Source organism: Cryptomeria japonica, chromosome 7 (genome assembly GCF_030272615.1).
Source record: "Cryptomeria japonica chromosome 7, Sugi_1.0, whole genome shotgun sequence".
Taxonomy (NCBI): domain Eukaryota; kingdom Viridiplantae; phylum Streptophyta; class Pinopsida; order Cupressales; family Cupressaceae; genus Cryptomeria; species Cryptomeria japonica.
In genome coordinates, this window is record NC_081411.1 from 742,714,681 (window position 1) to 742,720,680 (window position 6,000).

The following is a 6,000-nucleotide window of genomic DNA, read 5'->3' on the forward strand; positions in this document are numbered from 1 at the left end:
TTCTTCCCAAGTTGCAGATCAGATTTTAAAGTCTGACATGCAGTTGCTTGTCAAGTTTTTTCCTTGCAGATTGGACTTTAAAGTTCGACTTGCGTATGATGTTGTTTGGACTTGCAGATCAGACTTTAAAGTCCAACCTGCAAGTTTTTCCTAGTTTTTTCTCCTATGTTCTTTTTGACCCCGAATTCTCATCCCAATTGATGGAATTTGCCCTTTTGATGTTGATGATCTTCAAGATACTAATGATCAATGTTGAAATGTCTGAGCCCTCTCCCAACAAATCGACAGAGAAAAGAGGATGTATTGATGAGATTGCTGATATGGCACTAGATAAAGCTGAGGTGCAAGTTGCTTTGGCTCAGTTTGAAGAATTTCAGAAATCCAATGAGGAGGAGAAAGATGATAAAGTGTCCCGTTTTTGACACTTTCTTTTCATGTAGTTGCATTGCTAGATGCTGCAAGTTTTCTCGCAACTGCATATTTTCTTTCTGTTGTAGTTGTAGTCACGTGGGACTATGCAATTGAATTAGTCAACTGTGCCCATATTTTTCTCCACTCTTTTCCTATATAAGGAGGACCATCATTTGTACATATTTATCTTTTAATATGCTTAGTAAAACTGCCAGATTTTTATCTCAATTAAGACTTTGATCTTTTGATGTAAAAAAGTGGATTCAAGGAAATAAAGATAGCTATCTGCCAGTTTCCAAACTTTGTGTTGGACTGAAGATTGTGATTGTGATTGGAATCATTCTTATGTTTAGTTCTCATAATCGTTCTTTATGATCTTGAATCTTTTGGTGAAATTGTGAAAGTTTATGAAAGAGCTTTCTAATTGTGGAAAGAGACTTTGTGTTGTTTACATATTTGAGAAATTTTTTGATGTTAAGTGATTAGTAGTGGGCTTTGTATTGCTGTTGTTACTTGTTGTTTAAAGAATTGGGAATTTATACTTGAAGACTTTGGGCTGCAAGTTAAATTTCTTATCATTTGTAATCATAAGCTTAATTAGAATTACATTCAAGTAAGACTTTGTGCTTCTTTATTGTAAGCTTTGGCGTAATTTTTTGGAGTAATTTATTCATTTCTTTAAGTATCATAAGTGATAGAGAATTGTAACAAGTAGAGGGAAAATACATAAACTCTGAAAAAAGAGAGTTATATGCCCGAAACTTACCCACATATTTTAATTTCTTGTTAATTAGAGAAGAAATTTAAAAGGGAACCTCCCCTTGATGAGAGGAGAGATTAATTTCTTGACATAGCTATGTGTGAATCATATATTTTGTCATTGGTAAGCTAGTGACAAACTATTCACCCAACAGTTTTTTGGCAACTCTGATGGGGATATGATACGCATCCAAAAGGTTCATGCTTTTGGTTGAAGTATACCGATATCCTATTCATTGTAATTATTTTCCTTATAATTTATCAAACTTTCACCAAGGATATGTAAAATGGTAGGTCAAGGTCCTTGGGGGAATTCTTTTGGTCCGTTGAACTTGACTCCTGATGGTTTGTGGAAGAGCTTTCTCATGTTTTTGGGTGATAGTGCTCAACATCTCGATGAACACATTGCTACATTTTATATTGCATGTGGTGTTTTGGGAGTTGAAGATGAAGATATATCTGTAAGGTTATTTATTGAAACCTTACAAGGTGTAGCTGCTGATTGGTTTTACCATTTGCCACATAATTATATCACAGATTGGGCTAGCCTCAAACCAAGGTTTGACGCAAGGTTCAAACTTGTAGAAGATGAGCATGCACTTTTGGTGCAATTGACTCAAATGAAGAAGGAACTGCAAGAGCGCATGCGAGAATTTGTTGCTAAATTCAACAAGCTACATAATCGCATCCCGATTGCTTCTCAGCCTACCGCTGCAAATTTGAAGTGCTTCTTCATCAATGCTCAGTCACCTGAGGTGAGTTTCTTGTTGAGAAGAGCAGTTCCAAGAAACCTTGCAGCTACACAAACCTTAATAGTTGAGGTTGAAGATGATCCTATCATTGCGGGTAAGATAAAGATAGAGCCAAATGGGTCCAATGAAAACTCTTCTTTGGGATCATGGTCTACCAAGAGAGAAGATACCATGATGCAGAGGTTGGCTAATGAGTTGGTTGCCCTTAAAAGACAATTAGCTCAAAGTGTATTTTCTTCCCCTTATGAAGATATTCCTAGGAGGCCTATCCAAATATTGCTCCTAGTTATGTAGATAGAAATCAATCCAAACTTCCTTCACCACTAGAAGGGCTTGCACTTGAGGCACTACCAACAAATGTAGTAGTGGAGGACTCTGAATCTGAACAAAGTGATCTTGCTGGTCTATTCCAAGAGGAGGACGTAGACATAGTTGGTGACTCTCAAATCTGGTTTATGTAGTACTAGAAAGCTATTGAAAAAAAAGAAAAGACCATGCTAGGTACCATGGAGGAGGACAATCAGATCATGAGATGTGAAAAGGTGAACATGCATGAAGATCCCAGTCAAGTTGAATTGAATGTTTTCATTCTCCAAGGTCATGAACTTGGACGTATCTTGCATAAAAGACCTACCTCAGAACTTGATGAAGATCTTTTCATGAGCACTATAGAAGAGTTTTGTTCAAGTCTTGTTGACAATTCTATCCAATTAGAAGTTTGTGAACAACTTACTAAGGAATACAATGCAATCATGTTTTCATCTGAATCACATGAAGAAGATAATTCAGTTCAACATGAGGTTGTTATGGTTGAAAAAATAGTTGTTCAAGTTGCAGCTAGTAAGAAGGATTCAGTCTTTGTACGATCAAGAGGATATCCAATCAGACATCTTCCTTGGTTGGAGGCTAATGGAAAGTCAAAGGTCCCACTTATACATGATCTTGAGGATGTACTGGATAAATAAGCCAAAAAAGTATATTCAGCTAAGCAAGAGCGGTCTAGTTTCAAAACTCCACTTTGGGGTAGCAACACATATGATTCATCCCAAGAGGAAGGTGGATTTGTTCATCTTTTCCAAGGAGTGTTGCATCAAGTCTTGGTACACTTGTCTATGATCCATCTATACAAAGATGCTTATGATCATGCAAGGCATTGCAAGCTACTGAAGAAAGGTTACTATTTTGGAAAGCCTATGAATTGTTTCATTTAGGAAGGTTTCAATTTTTAGTTAGTTTAGGCTAAGTTAGTTTTTTTTTCAATAAGTGTAGTTGCACAAGCTTGAGTCTTGTTTTCAGTCATATCATCCTTCTTGTCATCTATGTCTTTGTCACCTGACTCTATAGCCCAATGGATACAGGCACTTGGAGTTCTGGATTCTACAATCTTCAAGTGGTGAAGTTTGTTCCCTAGTCAGAGCCAACTATTGTCCTCGATTTCGAGATGCCCAAAATTGTGGTCCAACCCCTACGAAAACTTGTCCATTTCGTAGCCTACATCCTCCATGGTTGATTGACTTCCCTAATAAGCCGTGTTGATTTGCATCTTCATTTTTGTCATTTTCATGTTTTTGCCTTCATCTTTTATTTTATCTTTTCTCTGCACTTTGGGTTTTAAAAATCGAAATGCAGTGTTTCTTGTGTTTTCCTGCACGTCGGGTTTTAAAGCCTGAAGTGCAGTTTTGGTCTACCAAGTAATGCAAGTCAGGTTTTAAAACCTGACCCACAAGGCTGCCTATGTGCAGGTTGGGGAATATTTCCCGACCTGCAGGTCTAAGTGAAGGTCGGGGAATTTTTCCCGACTTGCAAGTTTGCCTATGTGCAGGTCAGGGAATTTTTCCCAACTTGCAGGTCCATGTGTAGGTCGAAAAACTTTTTGTGACCTACAAGTCCACCTATGTGCAGGTTGGGGAATTTTTCCCGATCTGCAGGTCTAAGTGCAGGTTGGGGAACTCTTCCTGACCTGCAAGTTTGCCTATGTGCAAGTCGGGGAATTTTTCCCGACCTGCAGGTCCATGTGCAGGTCGGGCAAGTCTGCCTATGTGTAGGTCGGGGAATTTTTCCCAACCTACAAGTTTGCCTATGTGCAGGTCGGGGAATTTTTCCCAACCTGCAGGTCCATGTGTAGGTCGGGAAAATTTTCCTGACCTGTAACTTAGGTTTTGCCTTTCTTGCATATCGGACTTTAAAGTCCGACATGAAATCTTTGATTGATTTTCCTTGCACATCGGACTTTAAAGTCCGATGTGCGAATTTTGAGTTTCCTTCCCAAGTTGTAGATCAGACTTTAAAGTCTGACTTGCGTATGATACTGTTTGAACTTGCAGATTGGACTTTAAAGTCCAACTTGCAATTTTTTCCTAGTTTTTCTCCTAAGTTATTTTTGACCTCGAATTGTCGTCCCAATTGATAGAATTTTCCCTTCTGACGCTAATGATGTTCAAGATACTAATGATCAATGTTGAAACGTCTGAGCCCTCTCTCAACAAATTGACAGACAAAAGAGGATGTGCTAATATGGTGCCAGACAAAGCTGAGATGCAAGTTGCTTTGGCTCGGTTTAAAGAATTTCAGAAATCCAATGAGGAGGAGAAAGATGAATAAAGTGTCCCCTTTTGACACTTTCTTTTCATGTAGTTGCCTTGTTAGATGCTGCAAGTTTTCTCGCAACTGCATATTTTCTTTCTGTTGTAGTTGTAGTCAAGTGGGACTGTGCAGTTGAATTATTCAATTGTGCCCACATTTTTCTCCACTCTTTTCCTATATAAGGAGGACCCTCATTGTACATATTTATCTTTTAATATGCTCAGTGAAACTTTGCCAAATTTTTATCTCAATTAAGACTTTGTTCTTTTGATGTAAAAAAGTGGATTCAAAGAAATAAAGATAGCAATCCGCTAGTTTCCGAACTTTGTGTTGGACTGAAGATTGTGATTGTGATTGTGATTGGAATCATTCTTATGTTTAGTTATCATAATTGTTCTTTATGATCTTGAATTATTTGGTGAAATTGTGAAAGTTTATGAAAGAGCTTTCTAATTGTGGAAAGAGACTTTGTGTTGTTTACATATTTGGGAAATTTTCTGATGTTAAGTGATTAGTAGTAGGCTTTGTATTGCTGCGGTTACTTGTAGTTTAAGGAATCGAGAATTTATACTTGAAGACTTTGGGCTGCAAGTTAAATTTCTTACCATTTGTAATCTTTAGGTTAATTATAATTACATTGAAGTAAGACTTTGCGCTTCTTGATTGTAAGCTTTGGTGTAATTTGTTGGAGTAATTTGTTCATTTCTTTAAGTATCATAAGTGATAGAGAATTGTAACAAGTAGAGGGAAAATACATAAACTTTGAAAAAAGAGAGTTATATGCCCAAAACTTACCCACAAATTTTAATTTCTTGTTAATTAGAGAAGAAATTTAAAAGGGAACCTCCCCTTGATGAGAGGAGAGATTAATTTCTTGACATAGTTGTGTGTGAATCATATATTTTGTCATTGGTATTCTAGTGGCAAAATATTCACCCAACAAATCTGCACCAGATACTTTCGTTCCAGCTATAAAAGGAACACACAATGGTCTACAATCCTACATGTTGAACCTCTGTAACATTGAATTCACATACTTACTTTGGCCTAGCCATAGCTTTCTGTTCACTCTATCTCTTTAAATTTACATCCCAAGAATGTGTTTCACTGCACCAAGATCTTTCGTTTCAAATTTTGTAGTGAGCTGAGACTTAAGTTCTAAAATCATACCTTTCCCTTTACCAATGAATAACATATCATCAACATACAATGCAATGTATAGGAAATGATGACCATCAAATTTATAATAAACCCAATGATCTGATTTAGAATGCTCAAATCCCAAACTCAACACATATGTATCAAATTTCTTGTACCACATCCTAGGACTCTGTTTGAGGATATACATGGATTTCTTTAATTTACAAACCAAATTACTTTTTCCTTTCACCTCATAGTGCTCCAGTTGTGTCACATAAATATCCTCCTCAAAATCACCATGAAGGAAAGAATTTTTCACATCCATTTTCTCAACCTCTAAATCATAAGCTGCAAC